Here is a 21,152-nt window from a genome sequence, read left to right on the forward strand (position 1 = left end):
GAGAAAGGGCATGGAGAGTGATAGGCTAGAGGCGGTGGTAGGGAACCATTGTACTGTTGGATATGTGGTAAGGATAATTGTAAGAGGGATTTTCCACAGTCTCAGATTGGTGGTAGACCCTAGATCTATAGTGCTCAGGAGGCGCATACAGTTGGTGATGTTGGCCATAAAATTCCTCGTATCTATGGAGTTGTGGACAACAGGCAGGATGATCATCAAACATCTATCATTGAGATGGATGGTAAGCTTTTTCATCAAGTTGTTTCTATTTTGATTGATCCTAGATCTAACTATAGTTATATTAATCCTGATTTAGTGGATAAGTGTGGTTTGAGAAAAAAAGTGCATGCAGAATCTTGGTTGGTGCAGTTGGCTACAGGTACAAACAAGAGAGTTCACCATTGGGTAAGAACTTGTGAATTTGAGTTAAATGATATGCCTACAGCAACACATTTTAATGTACTGCCATTGGGTTCGTATAGTATGCTTTTGGGTACAGATTGGTTGTACCATCACAGGACCGAAGTGGATTTCTTTGACAAGACCATTGAGTGTGTGGATGATAGTAGGGAAAATTGAACTTTGAAGGGGAAGAAGAAGACTACATCAGTTAGGATGGTTACTGTGATGCAGGCTAAGCGTAGTTGTAGAAAAGGTTGTGTGATGTTTATAGTTCACATTTCTAGTGGCAAAGGTAAGGAAGTTGGGGATGAAGATTTTTTGAGCAGATACCCAGTTCTACAATAGTTTCAAGATGTATTTCCTGAGGAAAATATAGATTTACCACCTCACAGGAAGGTAGACTTTTCTATTGAGTTGGTTCCAGGCGCAGCTTCGGCATCAAATGCACCTTACCAGATGAGCACACCTGAGTTGGTAGAGTTGAAGTTGTAGTTAAAGGAGATCATTGACAAGGGATACATTAGGCCAAGTGTATAGCCTTGGGGTGCACTAGTGTTTTTCGTAAAGAAGAAGGATGGTACTCTCAAAGTTTGCATTTATTATAGCCAGGTAAATAAGGTAATGATTAAGAACAAGTAAACATTGTCGAGGATTAATTATTTGATTAATCAGTTGAAGGGATCAATAGTGTTCTCTAAGATTGAATTGAGATTAGGATACCATCAAGTACTCATAAAGGAAGGGGATATCTTCAAGACTAAGTTTAGGACCAGGTATGGGCATTATGATTTTGTTGTAGTTCCATTCAGTTTGACTAATGCTCCATATAAACTTATGTGTTTGATGAATAGTGTGTTGCGTCCTTATCTAGACAAATTTGTTATTGTATTCACTGATGACATATTGGTATATTCTAAAAATGAGGAATAACATGTCGAGAATTTAGCAGCATTGTTGAGATTGCTAAGAGAGCATCAGTTGTATGCTAAGCTTAGCAAATGCAACTTCTTTCAGAATGAGGTACATTACTCGGGGCATGTTGTCTCCAAGGAAGGAATAGCAGTAGATCCAAAAACGATAAGGGCCATCATGGAGTGGGCAGCTCCTAAGAATGTAGATGAGGTGAGATCCTTTATGGGATTGGCAGGTTACTACAGGAGGTTTATTAGGAACTTCTCACACGTTGCATATCCTCTCACATCATTACAGAGGAAAGGTAAGAAGTTTAAATGGACAAAAGAATGTGAAACTAGTTTTGAGCAGCTCAAGAAGTTGTTGCCACATGCACCAATGTTAAAGATTGCAGATCCAGACAAGGAGTTTGTAGTGTGTACAGATGCTTGCAAGAGAGGACTTGGTGGACTTCTCATGCAAGAAGGATAGGTAGTGTGCTATGAGTCATGAAAAATGAATGAGCATGAGAAGAATTATTTAACCCATGACGTTGAGCTAGCATCGGTTATACATGCATTAAAGATGTGGAGACACTATCTTCTTAGTAAGAGGTTTGTACTGATGAGCGACTACAGTGGGTTGAGGTATTTGTTTGACCAACCAAATCTACATGTCAAGCAAGCTAGATAACTTGCCACCCTCAATGAGTTCGACTTTGAGAATAGATACATCAAAAGAAAGGAGAACCAGGTTGTAGATGCTCTTAGCAGGAAGGTATAGGAAAATCATATAGCACCTATGAGTTCTTATGGGACAGAGTTATAGGATAGGATCTTGTAGGCAGGACAGCGGGATGACAAGTACATGGAGATCATGCACAGGTTACAACAGAGTACAGGTATATGTGCAAGTACAAGTACAAGCACAAGTACAAGTATAGGTGATCAGGATGTAGACTATAATCTCACAACATATGGTTTGGTGAGATTTAGGGACAAGATTTATGCACCAAATTGCAGTGAGTTCAACAATCTTATCTTGAGGAAGTTTCACGTCAATCCATACTCGGGTCACCCAGGATATTTGCTGAACCTGAAGAAGGAAGCGGCAAAGTTCATGGCTAGATGTTTAGATTTTCAGTAGATAAAGATAGAAATTCCAGGTGGTATACTACAATCTATTGCGATTACGGAATGGAAATGGTAGGTCATTTCCATGGATTTCATTACATTTCTTCTGAGGATAGTAATATAACATGATTCTATTATGGTCATGGTCGACAAGTTGAGCAAGGTACTTCACTTCATTCCAGTGAAGACTGCATATTCAGCGAGTGAGGTAGCACCAGTTTTCATTAGAGATATAGTTAGATTACATGGTGTTCTAAAGAAGATTTTGTTAGACAGGGATGAAACTTTCACCTTAAAGTTCTGGAAGGAGTTACTTGTAGGTTTGGGTACAAATTTGGCCTTCAGTACAACTTTTCATCCGCAGATAGATGGAGAAACAAAGAGGTTCAACATGATCTTGGAGGATATGCTTAGGATGTATGTGATGCACCAACAAAGGATATGGGAGGAGTATATTCCATTGGTTCAGTTGGCATACAACAATGGTTATCAGGAGTCATTGAGGATGAGTCATTTTGGGGCATTCTATGGACATAGTTGTAATACTCCCATCAGCTGGAGTGAATAAGTGAACAGAGTACTTATTGGACCAAATATGTTGGAAGACATGGAATAAGAAATGCAGGTTATAAAGAAAAATCTAAAGGTAGCACAGGATAGATAGAAGAGTTATGCGGATCAGACACAGGGTGTTCAAGGAGTTTTAGGTTGGGGATCATGTGTATTTGTGCATCAAGCCCAAGAAGAGATCTTTGAGGATTGGATCATGTGCCAAGTTGGCACCACGATATTGTAGGCCTTTTGAGATCCTTGAGAAGATTGGACCAGTGGCCTATCGACTTGCACTACCTCCAACAGTGAGAGTGCATGATGTTTTCCATATTTCATTGCTTAAGAGGTATATAAAGAATGTTGATCATGTTATTGACTCATATGTATTGCAAGTGGAGCAAGAAAGAGAGTTCCAGCTGGAGCCTTAGTGCATATTGTAGCAAAATAAGCTCATGCTCAGTAACATAGCCGTAGATCAAGTTAAAGTGCAGTGGAAGCACTTTGGTCCTGAAGAAGCTACATGGGAGATGGTAGATCAGATGTAGGCCATGTATCCTTCATTGTTTGTTGGTTGAGGCAAAGCCGTTTTGGTATTGTGTTTTGGTATATGTCTTAGGTATATGTTTTGGTATATGTACATATGTATATGGATGTAAAGACCGTCGTGATCTATGTTATAGAGCTCCAATAAGCGGTATACATGACATGTCATTATGATGTTATGCTTGTTATGTTGTCATGTTGGTTTTCTTTTAAGCAGGGTGATCATTGTAAATACTGCATCGAGCTACGTTATAAAGCTCAATGGGTAGTATGTATTATTTTCAGTGGTCGGCTGAGGTATATGTGTGGTTTAACACCGAGGAAGGTGTTCCCCAAGGGGGAGGGTTCTGTAACAACCCTGGTGAAAATTTCATGTAATAAAAGTTAATAAAGGCAAAAATAAGACCACAATTAAGGGACACTTATTCCAAGATGAATGTTGGGAAAATATATCCTAGTGGGTGTCACTGGATCTATTTATGGCTAAGGAAATTGGCAAAGGAAAAGACATTAAAAGACAAAAAGGCATTTTTGGCACATTTATTTATGATTTAAAGGAAATTAGGGGAAAATTAAGGTGAAAGGTCATAGGTTGCATGTGAGGAGGAAATTGAAGGAAAATAATGGAAAATGAAGAAATTAGAGGTTTCATTAATAAAAAGGTTTCTGAGGATCAGTTGGTAACCTTTTGTTAGTTCAAGTTTTGGAGCTCTCTCATTACTCTCTCTCTCACTCTTGGTCACTTAGAGTTTTCTTGGAGCACTCTAGCTTTGGATCAAGGAAGGAAAAAAAAGTAAAGGGAAAGGAAGGAAAGAAAGGATCAAGGAAGGAAGAGAAGGATCAGACAAGTTCAATAGGAATACTTGTAGGTAACATATTGCATGTGTGATTTCCTATTTGGTTTTGACATGCATAGCTTTGCATGTTGGTGTATGGTTCTCTTGTTGTGGGTGGCATGGTTTTTTCGGGTTATGACAATGGTTTTCATCCTAGCCTTGACTTTCTCCAGATGCCATGGTATGTTGGGATGTTTATCTTGCTTTTGAGATTTAGTTTATAGGGCTTCTTTTCATTCTCCTTTGGCACCTGCGGTAGAGATCGAAGGTATCTGGGGTAGAGGTGGTCAAAAGGTTCATTGGCAAAGGCTTAGGAATCCCTTGACCAGTTTTGGAAGGATACACAGTAAAGCCTTAGGGAGAAGTCTCGTTTTAGGGCCTATTGATCCGAGTTTGGATTGGGGTAAAGCCTAAGAGACTGGTCTTGGTTTAGGGCCTAGTGATCCAGTATTGGATCATTGCAGTAAAGCCAGAGTGACAAGGAGACGAAAAATTCCTCAAGGATAGTGATGGATTCCGGATGGCATTCCAAGTTTGGTTCGGTTGTGATCGGAGCACCGCTTTTGGTGTGATCATGGTTTGGTGAGGGTGGAAGTGGTTCAACCTCTGGATTCCCTTAGTTTTTTTGGATTGGTTTATCCATGAGATCCCACATTCATTCTTGGAATATGGAACGAGGGTGACTGATTGAAAGAAATATTTGGTTCAGCCATGTCTACTGTTGGGTGGTACGTGGAAGTCTCAAACTTGGTAAGATTTTCCTATGATTAATGAAAGCTAAGTTCTCTTACTTTTACACTTGTTTGTATGTGTATTTAATGTTTGTTATATCTCTTTTATTTACATGGTTTTATGCTGGTTATAAGCATGGTTAATTGACTGGTTCATGTCATGGTTATTTCTTGTATTCCCTTGTAATTGTTAGATGATGGATGCAAGACCTAATTGATGTTATAACATTTCAATGGAGAAGTTGGTGATCCTTCTTGTCATGTTTCATAGGAGCTTTTAGTCATTCATGCTCTATCTTGTATCCTAGACATTTAGGTTACTTTGATGCCAAGTGTTTGACAGAATGTTAGTCCCAGTTGGGGATAGTCAGGCCTAGTCCTGAGGTTGATTTTTGGATTATTAGTCTTGTCATCATGTATTTGATGGATTTTTAAAGTTATAATAAGTTTTGGGTAGTGGCTGGAATTTTGGGCTAGGAAATTTCCTTGAATTCCATGGATGCTAGAACAGGTCTGCTGGGAAAAGTCCTTGGATGTTAGTTTGCAGGCCTGTGAGAGCGTCCAGAGGTACCTGGACGCTAGCATGCCCATAGGATGAGAGCATCCATAGGTCAAGAGGTCTAAAAGATCAGTGGGACCTAGGGGCAGGATGTCTGAGTGGCTGAGATGTCTCAAGGGGGTGTTGTTGTTGATGTGGAAGGTATGCTTGATGTGTTTCGTCAATTCCATTTCCTTAAGGTCACTAAGGAAGTTGAATCCCTTCATAGTGCCCTCTCTCTTCGCATGTTTACCCGGGTTGGTTGGTTGCTGATGTATTTTTTTTATTATTAGTTTTTCTTTGCTAATAAGAACTACATATTTATAAACATATGCTTTCTTATTTCTTCTTGTGCTAAGGTTTTCTTACTTATTTGTGCCTACAATCAGGTAAATTTCCTTAAGTTTAAAAATACATTCATGAGAAAAATAGCTTCATAAAAAAATATTGAACAACAAATATGCACACTGCAACAAACCATCAAAGAGACACATTAACACAGTGTTTTGATGTAGGACTTCACCCCTTCTGGGCTACATCTCCTTGGTCCAGCTTCCATGGCTTGGGCCTATGTATTAGCTCAATGTGGAAAAAATACTATTTAGATATCTCTATGGCTCCTGATACCTGCACCATTGTGTTTAGAATGTCCAAATTAGCCAATAACACCTCTTTCTGAGCTCAATTTGGTCGAAAATTGACTTCTCTAGAGTTGAGCCAGTGTTTTCCTACATTTTCTCCTCGAATTCTAGAACATCTCCACTTAGCACTGCTAATTTTGGTGGTAGGCCCAAATTTGGGGGCATCGCCAAATTTACTGCCAGACTAAACTTGTAGTTAATTAATATAAACTGCGCTTAACTAGAGTTAAGACGAGATTAGCGCTAACTTAAACCGAGACTTTCAGCGGCAATGGTGGATTGTTCACATGGAATGGTTAAGTTGCATTAAATGTTGCAGTTAGGGTTTGTCGGAACCGTTAGAGCCAACTAACCGTTAGGCATTATGCTCCGTCGTTCACATGCTAACCATTGGCGTTGTGGTTTGGAAAGCCGTCATTCTAATCGTTTCATATTGCAACCTGTATGTTCACATGTTAACGGTTTGGTGCTTGGTGGATAGCCGTCAGACTAGACTGCAACCACTTGTGGTTTATTGCATTGTGTTCACATGGGGAGAGGATTGGCTTGTAGGTTGGCCCTCCCCTAACCGCCAGCCTCCAAACATTACACATTAAAATATAAACCGTGAACTCTATGGTTAAGTGACATGGTGTAGAGGAGGCGGTTAAGGCATGAGGTTTGTATACAATAGGTCATGGGTTTGACCCCAACTATCGCCAATAAATTTTTCTCCATAGTTAGACACCAATCCAATCCTTGGGAGGTGCCACATGGTGGCCTCCGGGCTTGCCACATGGAATTCTTCCATTGGTCTAAAACCAACCGAATAAAAACACGCCAATTCACCACTATACAATCCAACCAGTCCAATCCTGATTCGCCATTGACCAACATTGACCATGCCTAGTCACCTTCCACGTCAGCAGTATGGACTGCTGACTGTGCAGTGATTGGGCATTTTTTTTTTTTGCAAATTTCGCCTGTTTAGAAAAGCGATCAAAACACAATAACTTTCTCATGCGAACTCGGTTTTCGACGAAATGAGTTGAATTAGGATATTTTTTACGAGATGGACGTGGTTGTTTAGGTTTCAAGCCAATCTGAGAACTTTGACTTTTGAGCTAAATACTGAGCACCTAATCATTCCTCCCCACTAGAAGCCTTTTGGACCCCAAAAGATACTATCAATTGTTCAATAAGTGAGGGTACAACTCCCTCACCTTCTTGGTCTGCAACCATTTGGCTTGAGAAGGATTTTTTCCCTTGAGTCCTGCTCTAAGGTATTCAACATCCCCTCTCTTTGAAGTCCTAGTTCTCTTGTCAAGTATGAGATCCTGCTAAAGTTCATCAAGATATTCTGGAAAAAAATCATCTATTGATGGTAGCTGAACATGCTCTCCTTGATCATCAATCAAAGGAGGCTCAAACAATCTCAAATTCTCAACATTAATAGTAGAGTGTCCAGCAATCAATGAAGTGTGTGCCTCCCTTATGATAGTGTTTCTTTCTCCATGTGGAATACACAACTTGCCCAAGTGATACAACAAACTATTATGTACATGATAATCCAACCCTCCAATTTGATTTCCTTGACTCAAGCTTGCATATACTTCTTGAAAGTCCCTATCATTTGCATATTTTTCTATGTAACTTTCATGCAAAACAAAATTATGCTTGAGTATAACAGATGAATTACAATAGGCCTTGAAAGAATATCAACTACCTTATTATAGATTCCCTTTCTATACCTAATAACCAAATGAAATTGTTGTAGAAAACCCATCCATCTGAAATGTCGTGACTGTTGCAACTTTGACTGTCATTGTAAATACCGCGATGGTTGATGGTCGACATGGATGATGGTATCCTTCCCCATAAAATAGTGCTTCCATTTCTTAACACTTTGTACCAATGCATAAAGTTCTTTGTCATATGTGGGATAGTTAATTACAACTCCATTAAATATCTCATAATGAAATGAAATAGGCTTACAATGTTGCAATAAAACTTCTCCCATGGCATAATCGCTTGCATCCATCTGAATCTCGAATGGTTGTCTAAGATCTGGAAGTGCTAATAACAGTGATGAACTTATCTTTTGCTTCAAAGAGTCAAATGCTTTCTTCTATACATCTACCCAATGGAAGACTTTCTTGACACTTGTCAATGCATGTAATGGAGCTGCAATGGAAGAAAAATTAGCAATAAAATTTCTGCAATATTGTGCTGCCCCTAAAAAGCTTCTTACCTTTGTAACTGTATTGGGCTTGGACCAATTCAGAATGACCTCAAGCTTAGAGGGGTCTATCTTCAACTCACCTCCTCCAACAATGTGTCCCAAATACACTAAAGAAGTCTTGCCAAATTCACACTTCGACATATTTAAAAACAACTGTTCTTTTCTCAAGACATCAAGTACTTTGTTTACTTGCATGACATGTTCATCTCTTGACTTGCTGTATATGAGGATAACATCTAAGTAGACAATGAAAAAATCATCTAAAAATGGTCTCAACACATCATTCATTTCCCTCATGAAAGTAGTTGGAGCATTTGTAATACCGAAATGCATAATAAGCCACTCAAACAATCCTTGTTTAGTTTTAAATGTAGTTTTCCAAATGTCTTCTTTTGCTATCCTAACTTGATGATAATCACGCCATAAGCCTAACTTAGTGAAATAATTTGCATACCTCAACTAATCAATCAAATCATCAATTCTTAGGAGTGGATAATGATTCTTTACCGTGATTTTCTTTAGTGCACGAAAATCCACACACATGCGCCAAGTTCCATCCTTCTTTGGCACCAAGACAATGGGTGAACCACATGGCAAAGTAGATGGCCGTATATACCTTTGTTCAGAAATTCTTGAATTTTCCTTTTGATTTCCAATCTTTCCATAATAGACATGCGATACATGCCAATGTTTAGAAGTGGACATCCTATTGCAACTGAATCTCAAGCTGAATTCCCTTCTTGGGAGGCAACCCCTTTGGTTCTTGAAACATCTCGCCATTGTTTCTTACCACATCAAACAAATCAGATTTCAATTTATCATCACAACCTTCAGAAGATTCATAATCAATATCATTCTTTTTCTTGATCATGAGAAGCACAAAATTTTTACTTGCATTTACTAGTCTCTTCATCTTCCTTGCATTAACCAAAGAAATGTTCAGCTTTTTGCGATGGGCTCTCACTATGTACTCCACCCCATTCTTGAGCAATATGTATTTGTTGTCATGGTGATAAAATACTTCTTTTCTATCATACAAATAAGGACTACCCAAAATGATTCCTGAGATGTCAAGTGGAACTACATCTAACTCAACTTCATCAATGAACTTTTCAGTAATGGCGAACTTGAATAAACACTTCCTTGTAACCTATAAGTTTGCATTGTTTACTAACCCAATGGATATGGCTTAAGATGAGGTACAATTTCAAGGTTTAGTTTTTGAACCAAGTCTTCTGAATTCAAGTTTAATTGTGACCCACTATCAAATAATGCATCAATATTTGTATGATTTGAAATCACGATAACATGAAACAACTCTATTCTTGACTCTTCATTTGGAGTGTTATTTTGACTATGTGATGAACTAGTGCTTGCAACAGTTTCTTTTCCTTTTGTAACCATGGCTGAAATCTTGGTCTCATCACCAAAATCTGAACCAAGGTCATGTTGTGTGGTAGTGGTCGTCTTTTTTTCCCTTATTTTTTTGTTGTTGGAAATACTTGGGGTGGGGGGGGGGTGTTGAATCATTTTTCCTTAGCAATTAGCACCTTTAAATATTTTCAAAGCATTAGTTAATATTCAATTATTATTAATGTTTATGAAGTAATAATAGTAAATAAAAGAACACAATAGAAACAATAATTTTAGGTGGAAAACCTCCTCCGGGCAAAAACCATAGAACGCTTTTGTAATAAATTCTTTAATCTTTAGCCCCAACTGAAATGAAACCAACAACTTCCTACAATTCTAGAAAATCATTATTCTCCAGCTCCCACTTGAAGGATGCCCCAACGCTGTGGTTTCTTCAATAGTCAACTAAATGGATGCCCCAACATCCTAGACCAACCTACCACCCTGAAGTGTTCATAGGCTCCAACCTATAGGTAACATCATGCACCAACCTAGCACCTCCCTACCACCCTATAATGAATGAAATGAGACAAGAGTGTGGATTCCATACCAAGGACAATGATCCATGATACAATGTGATTTACAATTATTTTGACCGAACACCTAATCACACTATGACCTGTAACCCAACCATGACATCATCCCAATAGAGACTCCTATACCTCCCAATAATGCCTTTTCAACTATAGGCAGATTGACTCTTTTACAATAATGCCTCTTCCAATGATGGCACTTTTACAAATGACTCTTTTACAACTTTACAATGATGACTCTTGGCCTTGACACTGCTTCACAATATACGGATGGCTATCATGTCTTCAAAGGATGTCCCGCTGCAATGCTTCCTTTGATTTGATACTTATACTCTTGAATTCTTACTTGAAGTTGTACTTGAATCTTCTTCTACCTGCAGGCAAAATTTGCCTGGCGAAACCAATCCCATAACAAAACAAAATACCCTTCAACTTACCTCTACCTGCAAAACACATGTAAGTGCATAATAATGAATAAATACAAATTAAAATTACAATACGTACTTGAAGTGTGATTGTCACTTTTGTTGTTGACTTGTTGCAGCAGTAGACAAAGACTCCCACTCTTGATATAGGTCTAGACTCTATGCAAGACTATATCCAAAACTGACCTAAAGATATATACAATAAAAACTGATGACAATCCCTAGACTTGTGATGGGCCAAGTTCTAAGTACAACAAAAGAGACCATTCTATCAACTATGAAAAAACAAGAACATGAACTTACAACATCATATAGATTTAGTAGACTTGGTGTAGCAACAAGAATATGTAGCATCAAATGTGTAGTATCCAGAATAGGACATCCAAAATGTGGTATCAAACTAACTATGACATATAGAGACATAGAGATATAACCGAGACCTCGTATGTACTTACATTGTCCTGCAAAAACATATATTAGAGATGATACTCATATTTCAAATGTAAACAATAATCATACATACCTTGTTGTAGGAGACTTACCCTTGATTGTTGATGTGTGGTCCTTACTGCAGTGATCCTTGAATGCGTGCTTTTTCTTGCCTTCTTGGAGCTCGATATTGAATATGTTGTATCTATGTAATTGCAAATCTCCAGGGTCTAAAATTTTGGCCTGCGGTAGCCCTCTGAGTCCTCTTTCCAACCCCACAGGTCTGATCAATATTGGATTATTCAAGAAAAGGCTATGTCCAATATCCCATGATGACCTGATTATAGACTAATTTAGTAGAGCAAACTTGTGTGAAGTGCCACATGTCACTGTTGCGAGCTTCGGCCCTAAAAATGCTACTTGAGAAACTACATTCCATCCTCTTTCTATGACTATTTTTGAAATTTGAATCCAATGCTCAGAGAGAAAGTTATGATGATTTTCCCAACATCACATGTTTGACATGGAATTCGGGAGCCTGAAAAAACCCTAACTTCCTTAGATCATATCTCTGAAAATATAGCGAACCGAGATCTGAGATTCGGTCACGAGGTTCATCAAGATTTCAGCGCAAAAATGTTATATTGAAATTTCCACGATGACCTGTTTGAAGCCACGAAATCCCTACTAGAGGACGATATGAGGGTCATTATTTATATGAATGCCTTGAGTTGAGAGGGTCCTCAACAAGTGAACGTTGGAGGGATTTTAGGGGAAAAAAGATTTATTAATTATTGACTATTAAATTACCACAACCAATTATGAGTGTCATGCCACAACCCCATAGGGTTTTAGCCCACTAACTAGGGTTCCTAACTTCAAACATGAATATCTCTCAAACCGTGAAGAATTACTTGGTGTGCCATATATCAACGGAAACATCTCGATGAGTAGAATCCATATAAAAGATCCTTGACTCAAAATAGAGTAATTTTTCAAGTCAAAATTCTCTTGCAAGATCGGGGTAGCCCCTGGTGCTGCTTGGGTTGACATCAATGACAACCACTGATAAAAAATCTCCCCCTTTGGCATTGATGGCAACACAAGTACTCCCCTTGCGATCATGACACCTCTTCCTACTTACTTCTCTCCCCCTTTCTCATCAATGGCAAAGGGTAGCTCCCCTTGAAAAAAAACCATCCTGTGGACCTGTACACACCTCCACTCCCCCTTTCTACTCAAGTAGATAAGAGAAAGAGTCTAATGAAAACTTGGGAGAATCCCAAGCGTTTGGTGAAGATACTCAAATGCTTCATGAGGTAATGGTTTGGTAAAGATGTTAGCAATTTGTTCCTTTGTGCCAACATATTCAATCTTAATATTATTTTCGGTGACCTGCTCCCTAAAAAAATGATATTTATTTGGAATGTGCTTCGTTTTGGAATGCATCATAGGATTCTTGGAGATGCTAATGGTGCTGGTGTTATCACAAAACATGGGAATAGACTCATCAAACTTGACTTGAAGATCTTGCAAAGTTTGCTTCATCCAGAGAACTTGAGTACAACAAGCTTCTACCATGACATATTCTGCTTCTACTATGGATAACGAGATTGAAGACTGCTTTTTACTTAACCATGAAACAAGACAACCACCTAGATAGAATGCTGCTCCACTGGTACTTTTACGATCATCAACACTTCCTCCCCAATCTACATCTGTATAAGCTTGGATAACCAGATCATTTCCTTTGGGATACCATAGACCATATTCCGTTGTGCCCTTAAGATACCAAAGAATTCTTTTAATGACAATAATATGAGATTCTTTTGGTGTTGCTTGGAATATTGCTACTTGTCCAACTGCCTGCATCACATCATGCCGGGAGGCTATCACATATAGGAGACTACCAATCATGGATCTATAAAACCTTTGGTCCACATCCTTTGATGAATTTTCTAAGCTTAACTTGCAACCTGTTATCATGGGGGTAAGGACTATCTTGCAATCTTCCATCTGAAATTTTTTTAGCATTTCCTTTATGTACTTGGTTTGATATATGAATATTCCTTTATCCTACTGAGAAATCTGAAGCCCCAAAATGTATGTCATCTCGCCAAGCATAGACATTTCAAACTCACTTTGCATTTTTGTGGCAAAGTCTTTACTTAATTTATCATCATTTCTTCCAAAGATTATATCATCCACATATACCTCGATAATAGTTAGGTTATCTTGATCCACTTTCACATAGAGATTGCTCTCATCACTTCCTTTCTTGAATGCTTGTTGATGTAGATACCTATCAAGATGAGCATACCAAGCCCTAAGAGCTTGCTTGAGACCATATAGTGCCTTCTTTTATCTGCAAACATAGTTTTCTTTGTCAGTGAGCAAAAAACCTTTGGGTTATTCAATGTAAACTTCTTCTTCCAATTCACCATTTGGAAAGGATGACTTAACATCCATTTGGTAGACCTTGATTTTTCTTGAGAATGCATAAGCGAGAAACATCTTGATAGCTTCCATTATGGAAACGGAAGAAAATGTTTCTTCAAAATCAATTCCTTCAACTTGTGTATATCCTTTGTAGACTAATATTTCTTTGTTCTTAGTAACCTATAATCCTTCAACTGTTTTACTCTCCCTTAACCTATAATGAAATTGCCATTTTGTTCAAACTACCTTCCTGTAAATCGTAGACTTGTGCCATATACTGCTGCATAAACTCCTCTACAAACATTAAGGACTCAACAAGCTAGATTTTTCAAAATAGTGAGTCACCTAACAAGCCATCTTGGCTTCAATCATTATCTGAAGCAACTGCTAATTCCTCATGACCTTTTTCTTTTACAAATCCTGAAAGCATAACTGTTAAAACCTTGTTATCTGCTTTGTCTTCCTATACCTGTTTCCTTTTCCAAACCGTCTTATTCCTGCAATCTCGAGCCATGTGCCCATAGTTATTACACTTGTAGCATTCAATGTTTGGCCCATCTAGCATGTATTCTCTTCTGACAAAATCATCGTGGAACTTGTCTCGTGATCCTACAAACTTGCTTCTAGAGTTTTACAAATAATGATTGTACCTGTCAAAAACTTCACAATCCCTAGCCATATGTCCATAGTTAGCACATAAAAAGCAATAACCATTAAATAAATGTGCATACCTAAATGGTTCATTCGGATGCGATGGTACTTGATAGTTGTACCTATCAATAACTTTACAATCCTTGGCCATATGTCCATAGTTAATGCATGAAAAACAATAACCATTAAATAAACGAACATATCTAGAATATTTTTCATTCTTCTTTGGAGGCGGTGTTGCAGTTTGTTGTGGTCCTTTGCTCTTGATTTCTTTGGTCTTGTTCTTTGGAGTTGCAACATTCTTCTTTGGCTTTTCACTTTGATCAACATCCTTCTTAGAATCATCCTGCGAAGATGTGGAGCTTGTACCTTCATCAAATGGAGCTTTACCATCTTTAATTGCCTTCATTTTTACTTCTTCATATGTCTTATCTTGTAAGTGTTCTTTTTGCGATCCCTTGAGTTTGTTGATTTCATCACGGGTTGCATCAAGTTATTCTTGCTTTTGAGCAAGATCTTCCTTATTTTTTCTACCTCCTCAACCTGTAGCTTGAGAAGAGTGGTCTTCTCTACTTGTCTGTTGAGAACCTTTATCTGTTCCTTCCGCTTCTCATTTTCAATCCCAAGCCTGCTTATTTATACTGAAGATGTTTCTAATTCCTTTTGCTTTTGGTCAACAATGGATATGTATATTTGATCAGATTCCTTCCTTTCAATTTCTGCTTCCTGCATTTGTTGTGTGATCCTACAAATATCTGCAAACGCTGTGTCGAATTTTTGTTGCTTCTGTTGGGCTTCTCTCTTGAGGTCTCCTGTCATTGTATTCTTGATTTCTTTCAATTGAGTTTTAAGACTACTAATCATCTTCTCAGACTCTTCATTTTCTTTGATGAGATCTTTTGTTGTCTTCAATTCTTCTTCCAAAAGTCTTGTCTTTTCCTTTTGACTTTTGAGTTCCTTTATCACATTGATCACTTGATTTTGAAACTCTGTGTTGAGTCAGATTATAGCCTTATAATTTGATTAACATAAATCATCAACTCGAGTAGGTAAGCTTGTGAGATGCATGCAAAGTATATGTAGGCTTAACACTGTAAGTGCTAATTAATCTAACTAGCTAATCACATAAAATCAACAAATCTTTCCTGCATCAATCACTTAGCAACAAAGGCTATAGAGTGGATCAAAATTCCCTCTACAACTCTTAAGATTGTTGATGATGATTAAGAAAAGATATAGAAATCAACTTACAACAAATTCAGAAATTCAATCAACATTAGAAATCAAATCTTCATTAACTGAATTCCACACATGAACAGAAAACTAGTTCATTTAATCTAGTGCTGCTGATATATTAGAAAGAGTGCATTAGCTATAAAAATAAATTATTGCTACATAAAAGAAATAAAATGCATAAAGACTAAACTATGGGAGTTGTGAGAAAAGGGGGCCCTCCCTTACTCACAACCCCTTCAAATTAGAAGAGCTTGCTCACTGCAATAGACAGAACATATATCTTTATATTAATATGAAAAATACAGTCGAGTACAATCTGATACACAGTCCATGCTTAAACCAACCCAGCACTCTAACAACCCCTATCATCGAAACTAGGACAAAATTTATACATTTACAAAGCCCATATATGGCTCAAAATAAAGGAGACTACTAATCTAAGCCATCGACTAACAGAACTGTTAGAAAATGTCGGTTTTAGCCATATTGGGTCTAATCCATGACTGAAAGCATGGATTAGACAAAACTCGTTACATGGCTATAGATTTCCTTCAAATGGCCAACGAGAGAAGGCTTCTGAATCTAGGTGGTGTTGTTGGCATATCTGAAACGACCAATAGGATAACAACCATATGTGATATATTCCCCACAAAACCCATGTTCCTGTTTGACTTAGATATTTGTGGAACATGGCTAACTTCTGATGTTGCTGCAGAAAATTCGGGCATTGCAGGAAATCCGCGACTGCAGGAAATCCGAAGTGTTTGCGAGAAATAGAATTACACAGTTGTCTGCATGAATTGTGGCTCTGTTTCTGAATTAAAACAAATCTGTACAAGAACTCGAGATTAGTTGGCATGGTAATTAAATAAAGAACAACCAGCTAAGGAATTCTCAAAGTTAAGGCAAAAGACACTTTTTAGTGTTAATTTGCATGCCTTCAGCATATGAAACCCTTTTGGCAAAAAAAAAAGTATTATAACCAAACTAAGCATAGTAGGGGTTAAAGATAGTTCAAAATGGGAGAGATAAAGTATGGAAAAAGGTGTCAAAATCGAGCAAAACCAAGCCCCAACACTCTGTTTTACTTATTTCTCCCATTTCTTCATCATAGTCAGAAGGATCCGAATTTTCAATAACATCTTGACCTGATTTCTTTGTTGAATAAAGATTATCAAGCTTTTCCCAAAGAACTTTAGCAGTTGAACATTGACCAACTTTTGTCTTCACAGAATTTGGAAAAACATTCAAAATTACATTCATGGCCTTTGAATTGTACCTTTTAGCTTCGTCGGTAGATGTGTCTCCATAAACAATTGATTCCCATTCTCCATGTGCCTACAAATGTACTTCCATCCAGGATTCCCATATCCAGTAATTATCTACATCCAAATTAGGGGTTGGTACACAATACTCACTTTCTTCAGATTTGGTTGTACCTGTACCTTCCTTTGAAATCCTTGTGACCTGCTTCTTTGAATTTCCCATTTATATGCTATGAAAACTGACTTCCAGCGGTTCAGCTGTTACTGAAGGAATCAAGCTCCGATACCAATTGTTGGAAATAATGAGGGGGGGGTGGGGTGAATCCGTTTTCTTTAGCAATTAGCACTTTTAAATATTTTCAGAGCATTAGTTAATATTCAATTATTATTGATGTTTATGCAGTAATAACAGTAAATAAAAGAACACATTAGACAAAATAATTTTAGGTGGAAAACCCCCTCTGGGTCAAAAACCTCCAAACGATTTTCTAATAAATTCTTTAATCTTCAGCCCCAACTGAAATGAAAGCAACAACTTCCTATAATTCTAGAAAAGCATTATTCTCCAGCTCCCACTAGAAGGACGCCCCAATGCCCTAGTTTCTTTAGTAGTCAATTGAATGGATGTCCCAACATCCTAGACCAACCTACCACCCTAAAGTGTTCATAGGCTCCAACCTGTAGGCGACTTCATGCACCAGTCTCACACCTCCCTGCCACCCTATAATAACTGAAATGAGACAAGAGTGTGGATTCTCGTATCAGGGACAACGATCCATAGTACAATATGATTTATAATGATTTTGACTGAACACCAAATGACACGATGACTTGCAACCCAACCATGACATCATCCCAACAAAGACTCCTATACCTCCCAATAATGCCTTTTCAACTCTAGGAAGATTAACTCTTTTACAATAATGACTCTTTCAATGATGAAACTTTTACAAATGACTCTTTTACAGCTTTACAATTATGACTTTTGGCCTTGAAACTTCTTCACAATATACGGATGGCTATCATGTCTTCAAAGGATGTCCCAATGCAATGATTCCTTTGATTTGATACTTCTTCTCTTGAATTCTTTCTTGAAGTTGTACTTGAATCTTATTCTACCTGCATGCAAAATTTTCCCAGTGAAACCAATCCCATAAAAAACAAAATACCCTTCAACTTAACTCTTCCTACAAAACACATGTAAGTGCATAATAATGAATAAATACAAATTAAAATTACAATGCGTACTTGAAGTGTGCTTTTCAATTTTTTCTTTTTGACTTGTTGCAGTAGTAGACAAAGACTCCCACTCTTGATATAGGTTTGGACTCTATGTAAGACTGTATCCAAAACCGACCTAAAGATATACACAATAAAAATTGATGACAGTCCCTAGACTTGTGATGGGCCAAGTTCTAAGTACAACAACAGAGACGATTCTATCAACTATGACAAGACAAGTAACATGAACTTACAACATCATATAGATTTAACAGATTTGGTGTAGAATCAAGAATATGTAGCATCAAATGTGTAGTATCAAGAATAGGACATCCAAAATGTGGTATCAAAACTAACTGTGACATATAGAGACATGGAGATATAACCGAGACCTTGTATGTACTTACGTTGTCCTGAAAAAACATATATCAGAGATGATACTCATATTTCAAATGTAAACACTAATCATACATACCTTTCTATAGGAGACTTACCCTTGACTGTTGATGTGTGGTCCTTACTGCAGTGATCCTTGAATGCATGTTGTTTCTTTCCTTCTAGGAACTAGATATTGAATCTGTTGTATATATGTAATTTTGGATCTCCAGGGTATGGAATTTCATACTGTGGTAGCCCTATGAGTTCTCTTTCCAATCCCACAGGTCTTATCAATATTGAATTCTTCAAGAAAAATTTATGCCCAATCTCCCACAATGACATGATTATATACTAGTTCATTAGAGCAAACTTATACGAAGTGCCATGTATCACGGTTATGCGTTTCAGCCCTAAAATGCTATTAAACAAACTATAGTTCGTCCTCGTTTTGTGACTATTCACGAAATTTGAATCCCATGCTTAGAGAGAAAGTTATGACGATTTTCCCAACGTCACATGTTTGACATGGAATTGGGGAGCCTTCAAAAACCCTAACTTCCTTAGATCATAGCTCCGAAACTATTGCTAAACAAGATTTGAAATTTGGTCACACAGTGCATCAAGATTTCGGATCAAATGGGTTTTAATTTCAGCTTCTTAAGCTTCACAGAAAAAAAGTTATAGCGAAAATTCCAGGATGACCTGTTTGAAGCCACGAAATCCCTACTAGAGGAGGACATGAGGGTCATTATTTATATGAATGTCTTGAGTTGATAGGGTCCTAAACAAGTGAATGTTGGAGGGATTTTAGGGGCAAAAAATATTTATTAATTATTGACTATTCAATTACCACAACAATTATGAGTGCCATGCCACAACCCCATATGGTTTTTGCCCACTAACTAGGGTTACTAACTTCAAACATGAATATCTCTCAAACCGTGAAGAATTACTTGGCGTGCCATATATCAACGGAAACATCTACACGAGTAGAATCCATATAGAAGATACTTGACTCAAAATAGAGTAATTTGTCAAGTCAAAATTCTGTTTCAAGATCGGGGTAGCCCCTGGTGCTGATTGGGTTGACATCAATGACAACCACTGATCAACATTTGTTTCTTAGGCCTTAATTCAGGATGCACTTTCCAGTAGTGGGCTTCATCATGCTCCTTTTTGGAACAATATTTGCATGTTATTTTTCTCCCTTATTTCTTCACACTTGCATTTTTCTTTCCCTTCCCTTTTCCACACTTTTCTTTTTCTTTACCCTTGAGTAGATTCCTCTTACTACCCTCTTCCTAGATGTTCTTTCCCCTAGATTCAATGTGTGTGGCTTGCACACACACCTCATCTAAATTGCTTTGGATTAAAAATAAGGATATTATGTTTCAAATAGGAATGTAAACCCCCAATATATTTCAGCAGTGTATCTTGGGAATTCAAATTCACTCCTAATGACAAAGCTCTTTTCCTAAACTCCTGTGTAGAATCTTGGACTGTTTGGACTTTAAGTTGCCTAAAATTTTGCCAAATCATAATGGCTTTTTGCATATAGGCTAAGGGATAAAATTGTCTTTTAATTGCAGAAACAAATTCAACCCAAGTGATGGATATCTTACCATGGATTCTCATTTCCTCTTGAGTCTTTTCTTCCCACCAAACTAATGCAGCTCCTTCTAGCCTCAATGAAGCCAACTGGATCTTTATGTCATCTTCTTGAAGGTTCTGAATTTTGCAGTATACCTCCAACTGTTGAATCCAATTGTCCAACTTTTCTGCATTCACCTCTCCATTGTACATGGGAAGTTCGAATTTTATGTCCAATTTCAGTAATGGAGTCTTTCCTTTTGGGATTTTTGAATGAGTATGGGCAGTTTCAGTGGTGGTAGTGGAAGATGATGTTGGAAATAATACTGAGAGGGGGGGGGGGGGGGTGGGTGAATCAGTATTATTAAGTCAAATATTTTTTATTTCACACCCAGATCATATACGCTACTTCAGTTAGAGAAAACCGCATATATACGCAACTTCAGATAAGAAAACCAGTGTATACCATGCAGACTTATAATTTAATGTATTCTACAGATGTTGATCATTAATTTGTGCATCAGATTCATATAAACAGTAACCAGGAACAGTAAAAACAGAGTAGAAGACAATCACACACAAGAACACAAGATATAAGGTGGAAACCCAATGTGGGTGAAAACCACCTGCTGCAATTCGTCTCTATCTTCTTTTAATTAGAAACTTCTTTTTACAATGATTCTGTACTGGTGCAGACTTATACCAGTACGCAGGCTGCAACCTGCAGAGAGCTACAACCCTCTCTCGTTCTCCAGCTTCTCCTAGAAGGGAGCTACAACCCCCTTAGCTCTTGTACTAGCTGAGATACTAGTACGTAGGTGCTGACCTACAGAAGGCTACAACCTTCTCTTCTCTTCCAGGGACCACGTTTCATCAATTTTTAGACTGGATCCAAGAATATCAAACAAACATCAAGTGTATGTGCATCAACCAATATCCTTTCCACAAACAACTACTGAATCAACCAATAACTACTCAGAATGTTGTAACCAGAAAAACAATACTAGTAACTAAACACCAATGCTAAACCCAGTGAAACCAATGCGCCTTTGCAGAGCTGAACTTGCATATAGATCTATAAAAG

Source organism: Pinus tabuliformis, chromosome 6 (genome assembly GCF_031772625.1).
Source record: "Pinus tabuliformis cultivar Carrire ecotype Pingquan chromosome 6, CPIR1, whole genome shotgun sequence".
NCBI classification, from domain to species: Eukaryota; Viridiplantae; Streptophyta; class Pinopsida; order Pinales; family Pinaceae; genus Pinus; species Pinus tabuliformis.